The following is a 23,497-nucleotide window of genomic DNA, read 5'->3' as shown; positions in this document are numbered from 1 at the left end:
GCCTCGGGCACCTCATGGTCGTTCTCCGGTGAGTCTACATTTTCGAATCCGGCGCAAAACAGATAGTTAATTGTAATGTTCAGCGCCTCCTAATAACGATGTAACACTCAAATTGCGTCGAGAGTCAATAAATCGACCTCCAGCCGACTTGTCTTCAAGGGGATTTTGCAGCCTCGGGCTCCATGTGGTCCGTCTCCTGTGAGTCTACATTTTCGAATCCGACGCGAAACTGATAGTTAATTGTAACGTTCATTGCCTCCTAATGACGATGGAACACTCAAATTGCGTCTAGATTCAAAACATCGTCCTCCAGCCGACTTGTCTCCAAGGGGATATCGCTGCCTCGGGCACCACATTGTACGTCTCCGGGGATTCTACGTTTCCGAATCCGACGCAAAACTGATTGTTAATTCTAACGTTCAGGGCCTCCTAATGACGATGGATCACTCAAATTGCGTCGATATTCAATACATCGTCCTCCAGCCGAATTGTCTCCAAGGGGATATCGCTGCCTCGGGCACCACATTGTACGTCTCCGGTGATTCTACGTTTTCGAATCCGACGCAAAACTGATTGTTAATTCTAACGTTCAGGGCCTCCTAATGACGATGGAGCACTCAAATTGCGTCGCGATTCAATACATCGTCCTCCAGCGGACTGGTCTCCAAAGTGATATTGCTGCCTCGGGCACCTAATGGTCCGTCTCCAGTAAGTCTAGATTTTCGAATCCGCCGAAAAACTGATTGTTAATTGTGACGTTCAGCGCCTCCTAATGACGATAGAATACTCAAATTGCGTCGAGATTCAATACATCAACGTCCAGCCGATTTGTCTATAAGGGGATATTGCTGTTTCGGCAACCAAATGGTCCGTCTCCTGTGAGTCTAGATTTTGACTCCGACGCGAAACTGATAGTTAATTGTAACGTTCAGGGCCTCCAAATGACGATGGAACACTCAAATTGCGTCGAGATTCAATACATCGTCCTCCAGCCGACTTGTCTCCAAACGTCTATGGCTGCCTCGGGCACCTTATGATCGCTCTCCTGTGAGTCTAGATTTTCTAACCCGACGCAATACTGATGGTTAATTGTAATGTTCAGGGCCACCTAATGACGATGGAACACTCAAATTGCGTCATGATTCAATACATCGTCCTCCAGCCGATTTGTCTCCAAGGGTCTATTGCTGCCTCGGGCACCTTATGGTCGTTCTCTTGTCAGTCTAGATTATCGAATCCGACGCAAAAATGATGTTTAATTGTAACGTTCAGGGCCTCCTAATGACGATGGAACACTCAAATTGCGTCGAGATTCAATACATCGTCCTCCACCCGACTTGTCTCCATGGGGATATTGCTGCCTCGGGCTAATTATGATCGTTCTCCTGTGTGTCTGGATTTTCGAATCCGACGCAAAATTGATAGTTAATTGTAACGTTCTTCGCCTCCTAATGACGATGGAACACTCAAATTGCGTCGAGAGTCAATACATCGACCTCCAGCCGTTTTGTCTATAAGGGGATATTGCTGCCTCGGGCTCCATGTGGTCCGACTCCTGTGAGTCTAGATTATCGAATCCGACGCGATACTGATAGTTAATTGTAACGTTCAGGGCCTCCTAATGACAAAGGAACACTCAAATTGCGTTGCGATCCAATACATCGCCCTCCAACGAATTGGTCTCCAAGGGGATATTGCTGCCTCGGGCACCTAATGGTCCGTCTCCAGTGAGTCTAGATTTTCGTATCCGACGAAAAACTGGTAGTTAATTGTAACATTCAGGGCCTCCTAATGACGATGGAACACTCAAATTGCGTCGCGGTCCAATACATCGTCCTCCAGCCGACTTGTCTCCAAGGGTCTACTGCTGCTTCGGGCACCTTATGATCGTTCTCCTGTGAGTCTAGATTTTCCAACCCGACACAAAACTGATAGTTAATTATAACGTTCAGGGCCACCTAATGACGATGGAATACTCAAATTGCGTCGCGATTCAATACGGCGGCCTCCAGCCGACTTGTCTTCAAGAGGAAATTGCTGTCTCGGGCACCATATGAGCCTTCTCCTGTGAGTCTAGATTTTCGAATCCGACGCAACATGATAGTGAATTGTAACGTTCAGCGCCTCCTAATGACGATAGAACACTCAAATTGCGTCGAGATTCAATACATCGTCCTCCAGCTGATTTGTCTCCTAGGGGATATTGCTGCCTCGCCAACCAAATGGTCCGTCTCCTGTGAGTCTAGATTCTTGAATCCGACGCGAAACTGATAGTTAATTGTAACGTTCAGCGCCTCCTAATGACGATGCAACACTCAAATTGCGTGGAGAGGCAATACATCGACCTCCAGCCAACTTGTCTCCAAGGGGATATTGCTGCCTCGGGCTCCATGTGGTCCGTCTCTTGTGAGTCTACATTTTCGAATCCAACGCGAAACTGATAGTTAATTGTAACGTTCAGAGCCTCCTAATGACGAGGGAACACTCAAATTGCGTCGAGATTCATTACATCGTCCTTCAGCCGACTTGTCTCCAAGAGTCTATTGCTGCCTCGGGCACCTTATAGTCGTTCTCAGGTGAGTCTAGATTTTCGAATCCGGAGAAAAACAGATAGTTAATTGTAACGTTCAGCGCCTCCTAATGACGATGGAACACTCACATTGCGTAGAGATGCTATACATCGGCCTCGAGCCGACTTGTCTCCATGGGTCTATTGCTGCCTCGGGCACCTTATGGTCGTTCTCCTGTGGGTCTAGATTTTCGAATCCGACGCAAAACAGATAGTTAATTGTAACGTTCAGGGCCTCCTCATGACGATGGAACACTCAAAATGCGTCGAGATTCAATACATCGGCATTCAGCTGACTTGTCTCCAAGAGTCTATTGCTGCCTCGGGCACCCTATGTTCGTTCTCCTGTGAGTCTAGATTTTCGAATCCGACGCAAAACAGATAGTTAATTGTAACGTTCAGGGCCTCCTAATGACGATGGAACACTCAAATTGCGTCGAGAATCGAAACATCGGCGTCGAGCTGACTTGTCTCCAAGGGGATATTGCTGCCTCGGGCACCTTATGGTCGTTCTCCTGTGAGTCTAGATTTTCGAATCCGACGCAAAACAGATAGTTAATTGCAACTTTCAGGACCTCCTAATGACGAAGGAACACTCAAATTACGTCGAGATTCACTACATCGTCCTCCAGCCGACTTGTCTCCAAGGGGATATTGCTGTCTCGGGAACCATATGAGCCTTCTCCTGTGAGTCTAGATATTCGAATCCGACGCAAAAATGATAGTGAATTGTAACGTTCAGCGCCTCCTATTGACGATAGAACACTCAAATTGCGTCGAGATTCATTACATCGCCCTCCAGCCGATTTGTCTCCAAGGGGATACTGCTGCCTCGGCAACCAAATGGTCCGTCTCCTGTGAGTCTAGATTTTTGAATCCGACGCGAAACTGATAGTTAATTGTAACGTTCAGGGCCACCTAATGACGATGGAACACTCAAATTGCGGCGAGATTCAATACATCGTCCTCCAGGCGACTTGTCTCCAAGGGGATATTGCTGCCTCGGGCACCTCATGGTCGTTCTCCGGTGAGTCTACATTTTCGAATCCGGCGCAAAACAGATAGTTAATTGTAATGTTCAGCGCCTCCTAATAACGATGTAACACTCAAATTGCGTCGAGAGTCAATAAATCGACCTCCAGCCGACTTGTCTTCAAGGGGATTTGGCAGCCTCGGGCTCCATGTGGTCCGTCTCCTGTGACTCTACATTTTCGAATCCGACGCGAAACTGATAGTTAATTGTAACGTTCATTGCCTCCTAATGACGATGGAACACTCAAATTGCGTCTAGATTCAAAACATCGTCCTTCAGCCCACTTGTCTCCAAGGGGATATTGCTGTCTCGGGCACCATATGATCCTTCTCCTGTGAGTTGATTTTCGAATCCGACGCTAAAATGATAGTTATTTGTAACGTTCAGGGCCTCCTAATGGTGATGGAACACTCAAATTGCGTCGAGTCTCTATACATCGGCCTCGAGCCGACTTGTCTCCATGGGTCTATTGCTGCCTCGGGCACCTTATGGTCGTTCTCCTGTGAGTCTAGATTTTCGAATCCGACGCAAAACAGATAGTTAATTGTGACGTTCAGGGCCTCCTAATGACGATGGATCACTCAAATTGCGTCGCGATTCAATACATCGTCCTCCAGCGGACTGGTCTCCAAGGTGATATTGCTGCCTCGGGCACCTAATGGTCCGTCTCCAGTGAGTCTAGATTTTCGAATTCGACGAAAAACTGGTAGTTAATTGTAACATTTAGGGCCTCCTAATGACGATGGAACACTCAAATTGCGTCGCGATTCAATACATCGTCCTCCAGCCGAATTGTCTCCAAGGGTCTATTGCTGCCTCGGGCACCTTATGATCGTTCTCCTGTGAGTCTAGATTTTCGAACCCGACGCAAAACTGATAGTTAATTGTAACGTTCAGGGGCATCTAATGACAATGGAACACTCAAATTGCGTCGAGATTCAATACATCGTCCTCCAGCCGATTTGTCTCCAAGGGTCATTTGTTGCCTCGGGCACCTTATGGTCATTCTCTTGTCAGTCTAGATTTTCGAATCCGACGCAAAAATGATATTTAATTGTAACGTTCAGGGCCTAATAATAACGATGGAACACTCAAATTGCGTCGAGATTCGCTACGTTGTCCTCCGGCCGACTTGTCTCCAAGGGGATATTGCTTCCTCGGGCTCGATTTGGTCCGTCTCCAGTGAGTCAAGCTTTTCGAATCCGACGCTAAACTGATAGTTAATTGTACCGTTCAGCGCCTCCTAATGACGATGGAACACTCAAATTCCGTCGAGAGTCAATACATCGACCTCCAGCCGTTTTGTCTATAAGGGGATATTGCTGCCTCGGGCTCCATGTGGGCCGTCTCCTGTGAGTCTAGATTATCGAATCCGACGCGAAACTGATAGTTAATTGTAACATTCAGGGCATCCAAATGACGATGGAACACTCAAATTGCGTCGAGATTCAATACATCGGCCTCCAGCCGATTAGTCTCCAAGGGGATATTGCTGCCTCTGGCACCAGATTTTCCGTCTCCTGCGAGTCTAGATTTTTGAATCCGACGCGAAACTGATAGTTAATTGTAACGTTCAGGGCCTCCTAATGACGATGGAACACTCAAATTGCGTCGAGGTTCAATTCATCGTCCTTCAGCCGACTTGTCTCCAAGGGGATATTGCTGTCTCGGGCACCATATGAACCTTCTCCTGTGAGTAGATTTTCGAATCCGTCGCTAAAATAATAGTTAATTGTAACGTTCAGCGCCTCCTAATGACGATGGAACACTCAAATTGCGTCGAGAGTCAATACATCGTCCTCCAGCCGACTTGTCTCCAAGTGTCTATTGCTGCCTCGGGCACCTTATGGTCGTTCTCCTGTGAGACTAGATTTTCGAATCCGACGCAAAAATGACAGTTAATTGTAACGGTCAGGGCCTCCTAATGACGATGGAACAATCAAATTGCGTCGAGATTCAATACATCGGCCTCCAGCCGACTTGTCTCAAAGGGTCTGTTGCCGCCTTTGGCACCTTATGGTCGTTCTCCTGTGAGTCTAGATTTTCGAATCCGACGCATAACTGATAATTAATTGTAACGTTCAGGGCCTCCTAATGACGATGGAACACTCACATTGCGTCGAGATTCAATTCATCGTCCTCCAGCCGACTTGTGTCCAAGGGGATATTGCTGCCTCGGGCGCCATATGGTCCTTCTCCTGTGAGTCTAGATTTTCGAATCCGTCGCGAAACTGATAGTTAATTGTAACGTTCAGGCCCTCCTAATGACAAGGGAACACTCAAATTGTGTCGAGATTCAAGACATCGGCCTCGAGCCGACTTGTCTCCAATAGTCTATTGCTGCCTCGGGCACCTTATGGTCGTTCTCCTGTGAGTCTAGATTTTCTAATCCAACGCCAAACAGATAGTTAATTGTAACGTTCAGGGCCTCCTAATGACAAAGGAACACTCAAATTGCGTTGCGAACCAATACATCGCCCTCCAGCGAACTGGTCTCCAAGGGGATATTGCTGCCTCGGGAACCTAATGGTCCGTCTCCAGTGAGTCTAGATTTTTGAATCCGACGCGAAACTGATAGTTAATTGTAACGTTCAGCGCCTCCTAATGACGATGCAACACTCAAATTGCGTGGAGAGGCAATACATCGACCTCCAGCCGACTTGTCTCCAAGGGGATATTGCTGCCTCGGGCTCCATGTGGTCCTTCTCTTGTGGGTCTACATTTTCGAATCCGACGCGAAACTGATAGTTAATTGTAACGTTCAGAGCCTGCTAATGACGAGGGAACACTCAAATTGCGTCGATATTCAATACATCGTCCTTCAGCCGACTTGTGTCCAAGAGTCTATTGCTGCCTCGGGCACCTTGTAGTCGTTCTCCGGTGAGTCTAGATTTTCGAATGCGGCGCAAAACAGATAGTTAATTGTAACGTTCCGCGCCTCCTAATGACGATGGAACACTCAAATTGCGTAGAGATTCAATACATCGGCCTCGAGCCGACTTGTCTCCAAGGGGATATAGCTGTCTCGGGCACCATATGAGCCTCCTCCTGTGAGTCTAGATTTTCGAATCCGACGCAAGAAAGATAGTGAATTGTATCGTTCAGCGCCTCCTAATGACGATAGAACACTCAAATTGCGTCGAGATTCAATACATCGTCGTCCAGCTGATTTGTCTCCAAGGGGATATTGCTGCCTCGGGCCCCAAATGGTCCGTCTACTGTGAGTCTAGATATTTGAATCCGACGCGAAACTGATAGTTAATTGTAACGGTCTGGGCCTCCTAATGACGATGGAACACTCAAATTGCGTCGCGATTCAATACATCGGCCTGCAGCCGACTTGTCTTTAAGGGATATTGCTGTCTCGGGAACCATATGAGCCGTCTCCTGTGAGTCTAGATTTTCGAATCCGACGCAAAAATGATAGTGAATTGTTACGTTCAACGCCTCCTAATGACGATAGAACACTCAAATTGCGTCGAGATTCAATATATCGTCCTCCAGCCGATTTGTCTCCAAGGGGATATTGCTGCCTCGGGCACCTCATGGTCGTTCTCCGGTGAGTCTAGATTTTCGAATCCGGCGCAAAACAGATAGTTAATTGTAACGTTCAGCGCCTCCTAATGACGATGTAACACTCAAATTGCGTCGAGAGTCAATAAATCGACTCCCAGCCGACTTGTCTACAAGGGGATTTTGCAGCCTCGGGCTCCATGTGGTCCGTCTCCTGTGAGTCTACATTTTCGAATCCGACGCGAAACTGATAGTTAATTGTAACGTTCATTGCCTCCTAATGACGATGGAACACTCAAATTGCGTCTAGATTCAAAACATCGTCCTTCAGCCCACTTGTCTCCAAGGGGATATTGCTGTCTCGGGCAAAATATGATCCTTTTCCTGTGAGTTGATTTTCGAATCCGACGCTAAAATGATAGTTATTTGTAACGTTCAGGGCCGCCTAATGGCGATGGAACACTCAAATTGCGTCGAGTCTCAATACATCGGCCTGGAGCCGACTTGTCTCCATGGGTCTATTGCTGCCTCGGGCACCTTATGGTCGTTCTCCTGTGAGTCTAGATTTTCGAATCCGACGCAAAACAGATAGTTAATTGTGACGTTCAGGGCCTCCTAATGACGAATGAACACTCAAATCGCGTCGAGATTCAATACATCGTCCTCCAGCCGACTAGTCTCCAAGGGGATATCGCTGCCTCGGGCACCACATTGTACGTCTTCGGTGATTCTACGTTTTCGAATCCGACGCAAAACTGATTGTTAATTCTAACGTTCAGGGCCTTCTAATGACGATGGAGCACTCAAATTGCGTCGCGATTCAATACATCGTCCTCCAGCGGACTGGTCTCCAAGGTGATATTGCTGCCTCGGGCACCTAATGGTCCGTCTCCAGTGAGTCTAGATTTTCGAATCCGACGAAAAACTGGTAGTTAATTTTAACATTCAGGGCCTCCTAATGACGATGGAACACACAAATTGCGTCGCGATCCAATACATCGTCCTCCAGCCGAATTGTCTCCAAGGTCTATTGCTGCCTCGGGCACCTTATGATCGTTCTCCTGTGAGTCTAGATTTTCGAACCCGACGCAAAACTGATAGTTAATTGTAACGTTCAGGGGCATCTAATGACGATGGAACACTCAAATTGCGTCGAGATTCAATACATCGGCCTCCAGCCGACTTGTCTCCAAGGGGATATTGCTGTCTCGGGCACCATATGAGCCGTCTCTTGAGAGTCTAGATTTTCGAATCCGACGCAAAAATGATAGTGAATTGTAACGTTCAGCGCCTCCTAATGACGATAGAACACTCAAATTGCGTCGAGATTCAATACATCGTCCTACAGCCGATTTGTCTCCAAGGGGATATTGCTGTCTCCTGCACCTTATGATCGTTCTCCTGTGAGTCTAGATTTTCGAACCCGACGCAAAACTGATAGTTAATTGTAACGTTCAGGGGGTCCTAATGACGATGGAGCACTCAAATTTCGTCGCGATTCAATACATCGTCCTCCAGGGGACTGGTCTCGAAGGGGATATTGCTGCCTCAGGCACCTTATGGTCCGTCTCCAGTAAGTCTAGATTTTCGAATCCGACGAAAAACTGATAGTTAATAGTAACGTTCAGCGCCTCCTAATGACTATAGAATACTCAAATTGCATCGAGATTCAATACATCAACGTCCAGCCGATTTGTCTATAAGGGGATATTGCTGAGTCGGCAACCAAATGGTCCGACTCCTGTGAGTCTAGATATTTGAATCCGACGCGAAACCTGATAGTTAATTGTAACGTTTAGGCCCTCCTAATGACGATGGAACACTCAAATTGCGCCGAGATTCAATACATCGTCCTTCAGCCGATTTGTCTCCAAGGGTCTATTGCTGCCTTGGGCACCTTATGATCGCTCTCCTGTGAGTCTAGATTTTCGAACCCGACACAAGACTGATAGTTAATTATAACGTTCAGGGCCACATATTGACGATGGAACACTCAAATAGCGTCGCGATTCAATACATCGGCCTCCAGCCGACTTGTCTCCAAGGGGATACTGCTGCCTCGGCAACCAAATGGTCCGTCTCCTGTGAGTCTAGATTTTTGAATCCGACGCGATACTGATAGTTAATTGTAACGTTCAGCGCCTCCTAACGACGATGTAACACTCAAATTGCGTCGAGAGTCAATAAATCGACCTCCAGCCGACTTGTCTACAAGGGGATTTTGCAGCCTCGGGCTCCATGTGGTCCGTCTCCTGTGAGTCTACATTTTCGAATCCGACGCGAAACTGATTGTTAATTGTAACGTTCATTGCCTCCTAATGACGATGGAACACTCAAATTGCGTCTAGATTCAAAACATCGTCCTTCAGCCCACTTGTCTCCAAGGGGATATTGCTGTCTCGGGCACCATATGATCCTTCTCCTGTGAGTTGATTTTCGAATCCGACGCTAAAATGATAGTTATTTGTAACGTTCAGGGCCGCCTAATGGCGATGGAACACTCAAATTGCGTCGAGTCTCAATACATCGGCCTGGAGCCGACTTGTCTCCATGGGTCTATTGCTGCCTCGGGCACCTTATGGTCGTTCTCCTGTGAGTCTAGATTTTCGAATCCGACGCAAAACAGATTGTTAATTGTGACGTTCAGGGCCTTCTAATGACGAAGGAACACTCAAATCGCGTCGAGATTCAAGACATCGTCCTCCAGCCGATTTGTCTCCAAGGGTCTATTGCTGCCTCGGGCACCTTATGATCGTTCTCCTGTGAGTCTAGATTTTCGAACCCGACGCAAAACTGATAGTTAATTGTAACGTTCAGGGGCATCTAATGACGATGGAACACTCAAATTGCGTCGCGATTCAATACATCGGCCTCCAGCCGACTTGTCTCCAAGGGGATATTGCTGTCTCGGGCACCATATGAGCCGTCTCTTGAGGGTCTAGATTTTCGAATCCGACGCAAAAATGATAGTGAATTGTAACGTTCAGTGCCTCCTAATGACGATAGAACACTCAAATTGCGTCGAGATTCAATACATCGTCCTCCAGCCGATTTGTCTCCAAGGGGATATTGCTGTCTCCTGCACCTTATGATCGTTCTCCTGTGAGTCTAGATTTTCGAACCCGACGCAAAACTGATAGTTAATTGTAACATTCAGGGGGTCCTAATGACGATGGAGCACTCAAATTTCGTCGCGATTCAATACATCGTCCCAGCGGACTGGTCTCGAAGGGGATATTGCTGCCTCGGGCACCTTATGGTCCGTCTCCAGTAAGTCTAGATTTTCGAATCCGACGAAAAACTGATAGTTAATTGTAACGTTCAGCGCCTCCTAATGACTATAGAATACTCAAATTGCGTCGAGATTCAATACATCAACGTCCAGCCGATTTGTCTATAAGGGGATATTGCTGCCTCGGCAACCAAATGGTCCGTCTCCTGTGAGTCTAGATATTTGAATCCGACGCGAAACCTGATAGTTAATTGTAACGTTCAGGCCCTCCTAATGACGATGGAACACTCAAATTGCGCCGAGATTCAATACATCGTCCTTCAGCCGACTTGTCTCCAAGGGTCTATTGCTGCCTCGGGCACCTTATGATCGCTCTCCTGTGAGTCTAGATTTTCGAACCCGACACAATACTGATAGTTAATTATAACGTTCAGGGCCACATATTGATGATGGAACACTCAAATAGCGTCGCGATTCAATACATCGGCCTCCAGCCGACTTGTCTCCAAGGGGATATTGCTGTCTCGGGAACCATATGAGCCGTCTCCTGTGAGTCTAGATTTTCGAATCCGACGCAAAAATGATAGTGAATTGTTACGTTCAACGCCTTCTAATGACGATAGAACACTCAAATTGCGTCGAGATTCAATATATCGTCCTCCAGCCGATTTATCTCCAAGGGGATATTGCTGCCTCGGGCACCTCAATTTGCGTCGCGATTCAATACATCGTCCTCCAGCGGACTGGTCTCGAAGGGGATATTGCTGCCTTGGACACCTTTTGGTCCGTCTCCAGTAAGTCTAGATTTTCGAATCCGACGAAAAACTGATAGTTAATTGTAACGTACAGGGCCTCCTAATGACGATTGAATACTCAAATTGCCGCGAGATTCAATACATCAACGTCCAGCCGATTTGTCTATAAGGGGCTATTGCTGCCTCGGCAACCAATTGGTCCGTCTCTGTGAGTCTAGATTTTTGAATCCGACGCGAAACCTGATAGTTAATTGTAACGTTCAGGGCCTCCTAATGACGAAGGAACACTCAAATCGCGTCGAGATTCACTATATCGTCCTCCAGCAGACTTGTCTCCAAGGGGATGTCGCTGCCTCGAGCACCACATGGTCCGTCTCCGGTGACTCTACGTTTTCGAATCCGACGCAAAACTATTAGGTAATTGTAACGTTCAGGGGCTCCTAATGACGATGGAGCACTCAAATTGCGTCGTGATTCAATACATCGTCCTCCAGCGGACTGGTCTCCAAGGGGATATTGCTGCCTCGGGCACCTAATGGTCCGTCTCCAGTGAGTCTAGATTTTCGAATCCGAAGAAAAACTGATAGCTAATTGTAATGTTCAGGGCCTCCTAATGACGATGGAACACTCAATCTGCGTCGCGATCCAATACATCGTCCTCCAGCCGACTTGTCTCCAAGGACCTATTGCTGCCTCGGGCACCTTATGATCGATCTCCAGTGAGTCTAGATTTTCGAACACGACGCAAAACTGATAATTAATTGTAACGTTCAGGGGCACCTAGTGACGATGGAACACTCAAATTGCGTCGAGATTCAATACAACGGCCTCCAGCCGACTTGTCTCCAACGGGATATTGCTGTCTCGGGCACCATAAGAGCCTTCTCCTGAAAGTCTAGATTTTCGAATCCGACGCAAAAATGATAGTGAATTGTAACGGTCAGCACCTCCTAATGACGATAGAACACTCAAATTGCGTCGAGATTCAATACATCGTCCTCCAGCCGATTTGTCTCCAAGTGGATATTGCTGCCTCGGGCACCAAATGGTCCGTCTCCTGTGAGTCTAGATTTTCGAATCCGACGCAAAAATGAAATTTAATTGTAACGTTCAGCGCCTCCTAATGACGATGGAACACTCATATTGCGTCGAGAGTCACTACATCGACCTCCAGCCGACTTGTCTGCAAGGGTATATTGCGGCCTCGGGCCCGATGTGGTCCGTCTGCTGTGAGTCTAGATTTTCGAATCAGACGCAAAACTGATAGTTAATTGTAACGTTCAGGGCCTCCTAATGACGATGGAGCACTCAATTGAGTCGCGATTCAATACATCGTCCTCCAGCGGACTGGTCTCCAAGGGGATATTGCTGCCTCGGGCACCTTATGGTTCGACTCCAGTGAGACTAGATTTTCGAATCCGACGAAAAACTGATAGTTAATTGTAAATTTCAGGGCCTCCTAATGGCAATGGAACACTCAAATTGCGTCGAGAGTCATTACATCGTCCTCCAGCCGACTTGTCTCCAAGAGTCCATTGCTGCCTCAGGCACCTTATGATCGTTCTCCTGTGAGTCTAGATTTTCGAACCCGGCACAAAACTGATAGTTAATAGTAAGGTTCAGGGCCACCTAATGACGATGAAACACTCAAATTGCCTCGCGATCCAATACATCACCCTGCAGCCGACTTGTCTCCAGGGGTCTATTGCTGCCTCGGGCACCCTATGGTCGTTATCCTGTACGTCTAGATTTTCGATTCCGACGCATAACTGATAGTTAATTGTAATGTTCGGGGCTTCCTAATGACGATGGAACATTCAAATTGCGTCCAGATTCAATATATCGGTATTCAGCCGAATTGCCTCCAAGGGTCTATTGCTTCCTGGGGCTGCTTATGATCGCTCTGTTGTAAGTCTAGATATTATAATCCGACGCAAAACTGATAGTTAATTGTAATGTTCAGGGCCTCCTAATGACGATGGAACACTCAAATAGCGTTGCGATTCAATACATCGTCCTCCAGCGGACTGGTCTCCAGGGGGATATAGCCTCGGGCACCTTATGGTCTGTCTCCAGTGAGTCTAGCTTTTCGAATCCGACGAAAAACTGATAGTTAATTGTAACATTCAGGGCCTCCTAATGACGATGTAGCACTCAAATTGCGTCCTGATTCAATACATCGTCCTCCAGCGGACTGGTCTCCAAGGGGATATTGCTGCCTCGGGCACCTAATGGTCCGTCTGCAGTGAGTCTAGATTTTCGAATCCGACGAAAAACTGATAGTTAATTGTAACATTCAGGGCCTTCTAATGACGATGGAACACTCAAATTGCGTCGCGATCCAATACGTCGTCCTCCAGCCGACTTGTCTACAAAAGTCTATTGCTGCTCGTTCACCTTATGATCGTTCTCCTGTGAGTCTAGATTTTCGAACCCGACGCAAAACTCATAGTTAATTGTAACGTTCAGGGGCACCTAATTACGATGGAACACTCAAATTGCGTCGAGATTCAATACATCGGCCTCCAGCCGACTTGTCTTCAAGGGGATATTGCTGTCTCGGGCACCATATGAGCCTTCTCCTGTGAGTCTAGATTTTCGAATCCGACGCAAAAATGATAGTGAATTGTAACGTTCAGCGCCTCGTAATGACGATAGAACACTCAAATTTGCGTCGAGATTCAGTACATCGTCCTCCAGCCGATTTGTCTCCAAGGGGATATTGCTGCCTCGGGCACCAAGTGGTGCGTCTCCTGTGAGTCTAGATTTTTGAATCTGACGCGAAACTGATAGTTAATTGAAACGTTCAGGGCCTCCTAATGACAATGGAACACTCAAATTGCGTCGAGATCCAATACATCGTCCCTCAGCCGACTTGTCCCCAAGGGGATATTTCTGTCTCGGGCACCACATGATCCTTCTCCTGTGAGTAGATTTTCGAATCCGACGCTAAAATAATAGTTAATTGTAACGTTCAGCGCCTCCCATTGACGATGGAACACTCAAATTGCGTCGAGAGTCAATACATCGTCCTCCAGCCGACTTGTCTCCAAGGGTCTATTGCTGCCTCGGGCACCTTATGGTCGTTCTCTTGTGAGTCTAGATTTTCGAATCCGACGCAAAAATGTTACTTAATTGTAACGTCAGCGCCTCCTTATGACGATGGAACACTCACATTGCGTCGAGATTCAATAAATCGGCCTCCAGCCGACTTGTCTCCAAGGGTCTGTTGCTGCCTCTGGCACCTTATGGTCGTTCTCCTGTGAGTCTAGATTTTCGAATTCGACGCGAAACTGATAGTTAATTGTAACGTTCATTGCCTCCTAATGACGATGGAACACTCAAATTGCGTCTAGATTCAAAACATCGTCCTTCAGCCCACTTGTCTCCAAGGGGATATTGCTGTCTCGGGCAAAATATGATCCTTTTCCTGTGAGTTGATTTTCGAATCCGACGCTAAAATGATAGTTATTTGTAACGTTCAGGGCCGCCTAATGGCGATGGAACACTCAAATTGCGTCGAGTCTCAATACATCGGCCTGGAGCCGACTTGTCTCCATGGGTCTATTGCTGCCTCGGGCACCTTATGGTCGTTCTCCTGTGAGTCTAGATTTTCGAATCCGACGCAAAACAGATAGTTAATTGTCACGTTCAGGGCCTCCTAATGACGAATGAACACTCAAATCGCGTCGAGATTCAATACATCGTCCTCCAGCCGACTAGTCTCCAAGGAGATATCGCTGCCTCGGGCACCACGTTGTACGTCTTCGGTGATTCTACGTTTTCGAATCCGACGCAAAACTGATTGTTAATTCTAACGTTCAGGGCCTTCTAATGACGATGGAGCACTCAAATTGCGTCGCGATTCAATACATCGTCCTCCAGCGGACTGGTCTCCAAGGTGATATTGCTGCCTCGGGCACCTAATGGTCCGTCTCCAGTGAGTCTAGATTTTCGAATCCGACGAAAAACTGGTAGTTAATTTTAACATTCAGGGCCTCCTAATGACGATGGAACACACAAATTGCGTCGCGATCCAATACATCGTCCTCCAGCCGAATTGTCTCCAAGGTCTATTGCTGCCTCGGGCACCTTATGATCGTTCTCCTGTGAGTCTAGATTTTCGAACCCGACGCAAAACTGATAGTTAATTGTAACGTTCAGGGGCATCTAATGACGATGGAACACTCAAATTGCGTCGAGATTCAATACATCGGCCTCCAGCCGACTTGTCTCCAAGGGGATATTGCTGTCTCGGGCACCATATGAGCCGTCTCTTGAGAGTCTAGATTTTCGAATCCGACGCAAAAATGATAGTGAATTGTAACGTTCAGCGCCTCCTAATGACGATAGAACACTCAAATTGCGTCGAGATTCAATACATCGTCCTACAGCCGATTTGTCTCCAAGGGGATATTGCTGTCTCCTGCACCTTATGATCGTTCTCCTGTGAGTCTAGATTTTCGAACCCGACGCAAAACTGATAGTTAATTGTAACGTTCAGGGGGTCCTAATGACGATGGAGCACTCAAATTTCGTCGCGATTCAATACATCGTCCTCCAGGGGACTGGTCTCGAAGGGGATATTGCTGCCTCAGGCACCTTATGGTCCGTCTCCAGTAAGTCTAGATTTTCGAATCCGACGAAAAACTGATAGTTAATAGTAACGTTCAGCGCCTCCTAATGACTATAGAATACTCAAATTGCATCGAGATTCAATACATCAACGTCCAGCCGATTTGTCTATAAGGGGATATTGCTGAGTCGGCAACCAAATGGTCCGTCTCCTGTGAGTCTAGATATTTGAATCCGACGCGAAACCTGATAGTTAATTGTAACGTTTAGGCCCTCCTAATGACGATGGAACACTCAAATTGCGCCGAGATTCAATACATCGTCCTTCAGCCGATTTGTCTCCAAGGGTCTATTGCTGCCTTGGGCACCTTATGATCGCTCTCCTGTGAGTCTAGATTTTCGAACCCGACACAAGACTGATAGTTAATTATAACGTTCAGGGCCACATATTGACGATGGAACACTCAAATAGCGTCGCGATTCAATACATCGGCCTCCAGCCGACTTGTCTCCAAGGGGATACTGCTGCCTCGGCAACCAAATGGTCCGTCTCCTGTGAGTCTAGATTTTTGAATCCGACGCGATACTGATAGTTAATTGTAACGTTCAGCGCCTCCTAATGACGATGTAACACTCAAATTGCGTCGAGAGTCAATAAATCGACCTCCAGCCGACTTGTCTACAAGGGGATTTTGCAGCCTCGGGCTCCATGTGGTCCGTCTCCTGTGAGTCTACATTTTCGAATCCGACGCGAAACTGATTGTTAATTGTAACGTTCATTGCCTCCTAATGACGATGGAACACTCAAATTGCGTCTAGATTCAAAACATCGTCCTTCAGCCCACTTGTCTCCAAGGGGATATTGCTGTCTCGGGCACCATATGATCCTTCTCCTGTGAGTTGATTTTCGAATCCGACGCTAAAATGATAGTTATTTGTAACGTTCAGGGCCGCCTAATGGCGATGGAACACTCAAATTGCGTCGAGTCTCAATACATCGGCCTTGAGCCGACTTGTCTCCATGGGTCTATTGCTGCCTCGGGCACCTTATGGTCGTTCTCCTGTGAGTCTAGATTTTCGAATCCGACGCAAAACAGATTGTTAATTGTGACGTTCAGGGCCTCCTAATGACGAAGGAACACTCAAATCGCGTCGAGATTCAATACATCGGCCTCCAGCCGACTTGTCTCCAAGGGGATATTGCTGTCTCGGGCACCATATGAGCCGTCTCTTGAGGGTCTAGATTTTCGAATCCGACGCAAAAATGATAGTGAATTGAAACGTTCAGTGCCTCCTAATGACGATAGAACACTCAAATTGCGTCGAGATTCAATACATCGTCCTCCAGCCGATTTGTCTCCAAGGGGATATTGCTGTCTCCTGCACCTTATGATCGTTCTCCTGTGAGTCTAGATTTTTGAACCCGACACAATACTGATAGTTAATTATAACGTTCAGGGCCACATATTGACGATGGAACACTCAAATTGCGTCTAGATCCAAAACATAGTCCATCAGCCCACTTGTCTCCAAGGGAATATTGCTGTCTCGGGCACCATATGATCCTTCTCCTGTGAGTAGATTTTCGTATCCGACGCTAAAATGATAGTTATTTGTAACGTTCTGGGCCTCCTAATGGCGATGGAACACTCAAATTGCGTCGAGTTTGAATACATCGGCCTCGAGCCGACTTGTCTCCATGGGTCTATTGCTGCCTCGGACACCTTATGGTCGTTCTCCTGTGAGTCTAGATTTTCGAATCCGACGCAAAACAGATAGTTAATTGTAACGTTCAGGGCCTCCTAATGACGAAGGAACACTCAAATCGCGTCGAGATTCACTATATCGTCCTCCAGCAGACTTGTCTCCAAGGGGATGTCGCTGCCTCGAGCACCACATGGTCCGTCTCCGGTGACTCTACGTTTTCGAATCCGACGCAAAACTATTAGGTAATTGTAACGTTCAGGGGCTCCTAATGACGATGGAGCACTCAAATTGCGTCGTGATTCAATACATCGTCCTCCAGCGGACTGGTCTCCAAGGGGATATTGCTGCCTCGGGCACCTAATGGTCCGTCTCCAGTGAGTCTAGATTTTCGAATCCGAAGAAAAACTGATAGCTAATTGTAATGTTCAGGGCCTCCTAATGACGATGGAACACTCAATCTGCGTCGCGATCCAATACATCGTCCTCCAGCCGACTTGTCTCCAAGGACCTATTGCTGCCTCGGGCACCTTATGATCGATCTCCAGTGAGTCTAGATTTTCGAACACGACGCAAAACTGATAATTAATTGTAACATTCAGGGGCACCTAGTGACGATGGAACACTCAAATTGCGTCGAGATTCAATACAACGGCCTCCAGCCGACTTGTCTCCAAGGGAATATTGCTGTCTCGGGCACCATATGAACCTTCTCCTGTGAGTCTAGATTTTCGAATCCGACGAGAAACTGATAGTTAATTGTAACGTTCAGAGCCTCCTAATGACGATGGAACACTCAAATTGCGTCGACTTTCAATACAACGTCCTTCAGCCGACTTGTCACCAAGGGTCTATTGCTGCCTCGGGTCCTTTATGGTCGCTCTCCTGTGAGTCTAGATTTTCGAATCCGACGCGAAACTGATTGTTAATTGTTACGTTCAGGCCTTCCTATTGACGATGGAACACTCAAATTGCGTTAAGATTCAATACATTGTCCTTCAGCCGACTTGTCTCTAAGAGTCTATTGCTGCCTCGGGCACCTTATGGTCGTTCCCCTGTGAGTCTACATTTTAGAATCCGACCCAAAACTGATAGTTAATTGTAACGTTCAACGCCACCTAATGACGATGGCACACCCAAATTGCGTCGAGAGTCAATACATCGTCCTCCAGCCGACTTGTCTCCAAGGGGATATTGCTGCCTCGGGCACCTTATGGTCCGTCTCCTGTTAGGCTAGATTTTCGAATCCGACGCAAAAATGATAGGTAATTGCATCGTTCAGCGCCTCTTAATGACGATGGAACACTCAAATTGCGACGAGAATCAATACATCGGCTTCGAGCCGACTTGTCTTCAAATGTCTATTGCTGCCTCGGGCACCTTGTGGTCGTTCTCCTGTGAGTCTAGATTTTCGAATCCGACGCATAACTGATAGTTAATTGTAAAGTTCAGGACCTCTTAATGACGATGGAACACTCAATTTGCGTGGAGATACAATACATCGGCCACCAGCCGACTTGTCTCCAAGGGTCTATTGCTGCCACGGGCACCTTATGGGCGTTCTCCTGTGAGTCTAGATTTTCGAATCCGACGCATAACTGATAGTTAACTGTGACGTTCAGAGCCTCTTAATGACGATGGAACACTCAAATTGCGTCGAGATTTAATACATCGGCCACCAGCCGACTTGTCTCCAAGGCTCTATTGCTGCCTCGGGCACCTTTTGTTCGTTCTCCAGTGAGTCTAGATTTTCGAATCCGACGCATAACTGATAGTTAATTGTAACGCTCAGCGCCTTCTAATGACGATGGAACACTCAAATTGCGTCGAGATTCAATACATCGTCCTTCAGCCCACTTGACTCCAAGAGTCTATTGCAGCCTCGGACACCTTATGGTCGTTCTCCTGAGAGACTAGTTTTCGAATCCGAAGCAAAACTGATAGTTAATTGTAACGTTCAGGGACTCCTAATGACAATGGAATACTCAAATTGCGTCGAGATTCAATACATTGGCCTCCAGCCGACTTGTCTCCAAGGGAACATTGCTGCCTCGGGCACCATATGGTCCGTCTCCTGTGAGTCTAGATTTTCGATTCCGATGCGAAGCTGATAGTTAATTGTAGCGTTCAGGGCCTCCTAATGACGATGGAACACTCAAATTGCGTCGAGATTCAATAGAGCGTCCTTCAGCCGACTTGACTCCAAGAGTCTATTGCTGGCTCGGACACCTTATTGTCGTTCTCCTGTGAGTCTAGATTTACGAATCCGACATAAGACTGATAGTTAATTGTAACGCTCAGGGCCTCCTAATGACGATGGAACGCTCAAATTGCGTCGAGATTCAATACATCGTTTTCCAGCCGACTTCTCTCCATGGGGATATTACAGCCTCGGGCACCTTATGGTCGTTCTCCTGTGAGTCTAGATTTTCGAATCCGACGCGAAACTGATTGTTAATTGTAACGATCTGGGCCTCCTAATGACGATGGAACACTCAAATTGCGTCGAGATTCAATACATCGGCCTCCAGCCGACTTGTCTCCAAATGTCTATCGCTGCCACGGGCACCTTTTGGTCGTTCTCCTGTGAGTCTAGATTTTCGAATCCGACGCATAAGTGATAGTTGATTGTAAAGTTCAGTGCCTCCTAATGACGATGGAACAGTCAATTTGCGTCGAGATTCAATACATCGTCCTCCAGCCGACTTGTCTCCAAGGGCATATTGCTGCCCCGGGCACCATATGCACCGTCTCCTGTGACTCTAGATTTTCGAATCCGACGCGAAGCTGATAGTTAATTGTAACGTTTATGGCCACCTAATGACGATGGAACACTCAAATTGCGTCGAGATTCAATACATCGTCCTTCACCCGACTTGACTCCAAGAGTCTATTGCTGCCTCGGACACCTTATGGTCGTTCTCCAGTGAGTCTAGATTTTCGAATCCGAAGCAAAACTGATAGTTAATTGTAACGTTCAGGGCCTCCTAATGACGATGGAATACTCAAATTGCGTCGAGATTCAATACATCGGCCTCGAGCCGACTTGTCTCCAAGGGAACATTGCTGCCTCGGGCACCATATGGTCCGTCTCCTGTGAGTCTAGATTTTCGATTCCGATGCAAAACTGATAGTTAATTGTAACGTTCAGGGCCTCCTAATGACGATGGAACACTCAAATTGCGTAGAGATACAATACAGCGTCCTTCAGCCGACTTGACTCCAAGAGTCTGTTGCTGGCTCCGACACCTTATTGTCGTTCTCCTGTGAGTCTAGATTTTCGAATCCGACGCAAAACTGATAGTTAATTGTAACGCTCAGGGCCTCCTAATGACGATGGAACACTCAAATTGCATCGTGATTCAATACATCGTTCTCCAGCCGACTTCTCTCCATGAGGATATTACAGCCTCGGGCACCTTATGTCGGTTCTCCTGTGAGTCTAGATTTTCGAATCCGACGCGAAACTTATAGTTAACTGTAACGTTCAGGGCCTCCTAATGACGATGGAACACTCAAATTGCGTCGAGATTCAATACATCGGCCTCCAGCGGACTTGTCTCCAAATGTCTATTGCTGCCTCGGGCACCTTTTGGTCGTTCTCCTGTGTGTCTAGATTTTCGAACCCGACTCAAAGCTGATAGTTAATTGTAACGTACAGGGCCTCCTAATGACGATGGAATACTCAAATTGCTTCGATATTCAATTCATCGTCCTCCAGCCGACTTCTCTCCATGGCGATATTGCTGCCTCTGGCACCTTATGGTCGTTCTCTTGTGAGTCTAGATTTTCGAATCCGACGCGAAACTGATTGTTAATTGTAACGTTCAGGGCTTCCTAATGACGACGGATCACTCAAATTGCGTCGAGATTCAATACCTCGTCATTCAGCCGATTTGTCTCCAAGGGTCTATTGCTGCCTCGGGCACCTTATGGTCGTTCCCCTGTGTGTCTAGATTTTAGAATCCGACGCAAAACCGATGGTTAATTGAACGTTCAGGGCCTCCTAATGACGATAGAACACTCAAATTACGTCGAGAGTCAATAATACATCGTCCTCCAGCCGACTTGCTAAAAGGGGATATTGCTGCCTCGGGCTCCATGTGGTCCGTTTCCTGTGAGTCTAGATTTTCGAATCCGACGCGAAACTAATAGTTAATTGTAACGTTGGGGGTTCTAATGACGATGGAACACTCAAATTGCGTCGAGATTCAATACATCGTCCTCCAGCCGACTTGTCTCCAAGGGGACATTGCTGCCTTGGGCACCATATTTTCCGAGTCCTGTGAGTCTAGATTTTCGTTTCCGACGCGAAACTGATAGTCAATTGTAACGTTCTGGGCCTCCTAATGACGATGGAACACTCAAATTGCGTCGAGATTCAATACATCGGCCTCCAGCCGACTTGTCTCCAAATGTCTATTGCTGCCTCGGGCACCTTTTGGTCGTTCTCCTGTGAGTCTAGATTTTCGAATCCGACGCATAAGTGATAGTTGATTGTATAGTTCAGGGCCTCCTAATGACGAAGGAACAATCAAATTGCGTCGAGATTCAATACATCGTCTTGCAGCCGACTTGACTCCAGGAGTCTATTGCTGCCTCGGACACCTTATGGTCGTTCTCCTGTGAGTCTAGATTTTCGAATCCGAAGCAAAACTGATAGTTAATTGTAACGTTCAAAGCCTCCTAATGACGATGGAACACTCAAATTGCGTCGAGATTCAATACAGCGTCCTTCAGCCGACTTGACTCCAAGAGTCTGTTGCTGGCTCCGACACCTTATTGTCGTTCTCCTGTGAGTCTAGATTTTCGAATCCGACGCAAAACTGATAGTTAATTGTAACGCTCAGGGCCTCCTAATGACGATGGAATACTCAAATTGCTTCGAGATTCAATTCATCGTCCTCCAGCAGACTTCTCTCCATGGGGATATTGCTGCCTCGGGCACCTTATGGTCGTTCTCTTGTGTAGTCTAGATTTTCGAATCCGACGCATACGTGATAGTTGATTGTAAAGTTCAGGGCCTCCTAATGACGATGGAACAATCAAATTGCGTCGAGATTCAATACATCGGCTTCCAGCCGTCTTGTCTCCAAATGTCTATTGCTGCCTCGGGCACCTTTTGGTCGTTCTTCTGTGAGTCTAGATTTTTTAATCCGACGCATAAGTGATAGTCGATTGTAAAGTTCAGGGCCTCCTAATGACGATGGAACAATCAAATTGCGTCGAGATTCAATACATCGTCCTGCAGCCGACTTGTCTCCAAGGCTCTATTGCTGCCTCGGGCACCTTTTGTTCGTTCTCCAGTGAGTCTAGATTCTCGAATCCGACGCATAACTGATAGTTAAATGTAACGCTCAGCGCCTTCTAATGACGATGGAACACTCAAATTGCGTCGAGATTCAATACATCGTCCTCCAGCCGACTTGTCTCCAAGGGCATATTGCTGCCCAGGGCACCATATGCACCGTCTCCTGTGACCTTAGATTTTCGAATCCGACGCGAAACGGATAGTTAATTGTAACGCGTAGGGCCACCTAATGACGATGGAACACCCAAATTGCGTCGAGATTCAATACATCGTCCTTCAGCCGACTTGACTCCAAGAGTCTATTGCTGCCTCGGACACCTTATGGTCGTTCTCCTGTGAGTCTAGATTTTCGAATCCGACGCATACGTGATAGTTGATTGTAAGGTTCAGGGCCTCCTAATGACGATGGAACATTCAAATTGCGTCGAGATTCAATACATCGTCCTGCAGCCGACTTGTCTCCAAGGCTCTATTGCTGCCTCGGGCATCTTTTGTTCGTTCTCCAGTGAGTCTAGATTTTCGAATCCGACGCATAACTGATAGTTAATTCTAACGCTCAGCGCCTTCTAATGACGATGGAACACTCAAAATGCATCGAGATTCAATACATCGTTCTCCAGCCGACTTCTCTCCATGGGGATATTACAGCCACGGGCACCTTATGGTCGTTCTCCTGTGAGTCTAGATTTTCGAATCCGACGCGAAACTCATAGCTAACTGTAACGTTCAGGGCCTCCTAATGACGATGGAACACTCAAATTGCGTCGAGATTCAATACATCGGCATCCAGCCGATTTGTCTCCAA

This window comes from Schistocerca serialis, chromosome 1 (assembly GCF_023864345.2).
Source record: "Schistocerca serialis cubense isolate TAMUIC-IGC-003099 chromosome 1, iqSchSeri2.2, whole genome shotgun sequence".
In the NCBI taxonomy this organism is placed as follows: domain Eukaryota; kingdom Metazoa; phylum Arthropoda; class Insecta; order Orthoptera; family Acrididae; genus Schistocerca; species Schistocerca serialis.
Note: the sequence above shows the minus strand (reverse complement) of the source record.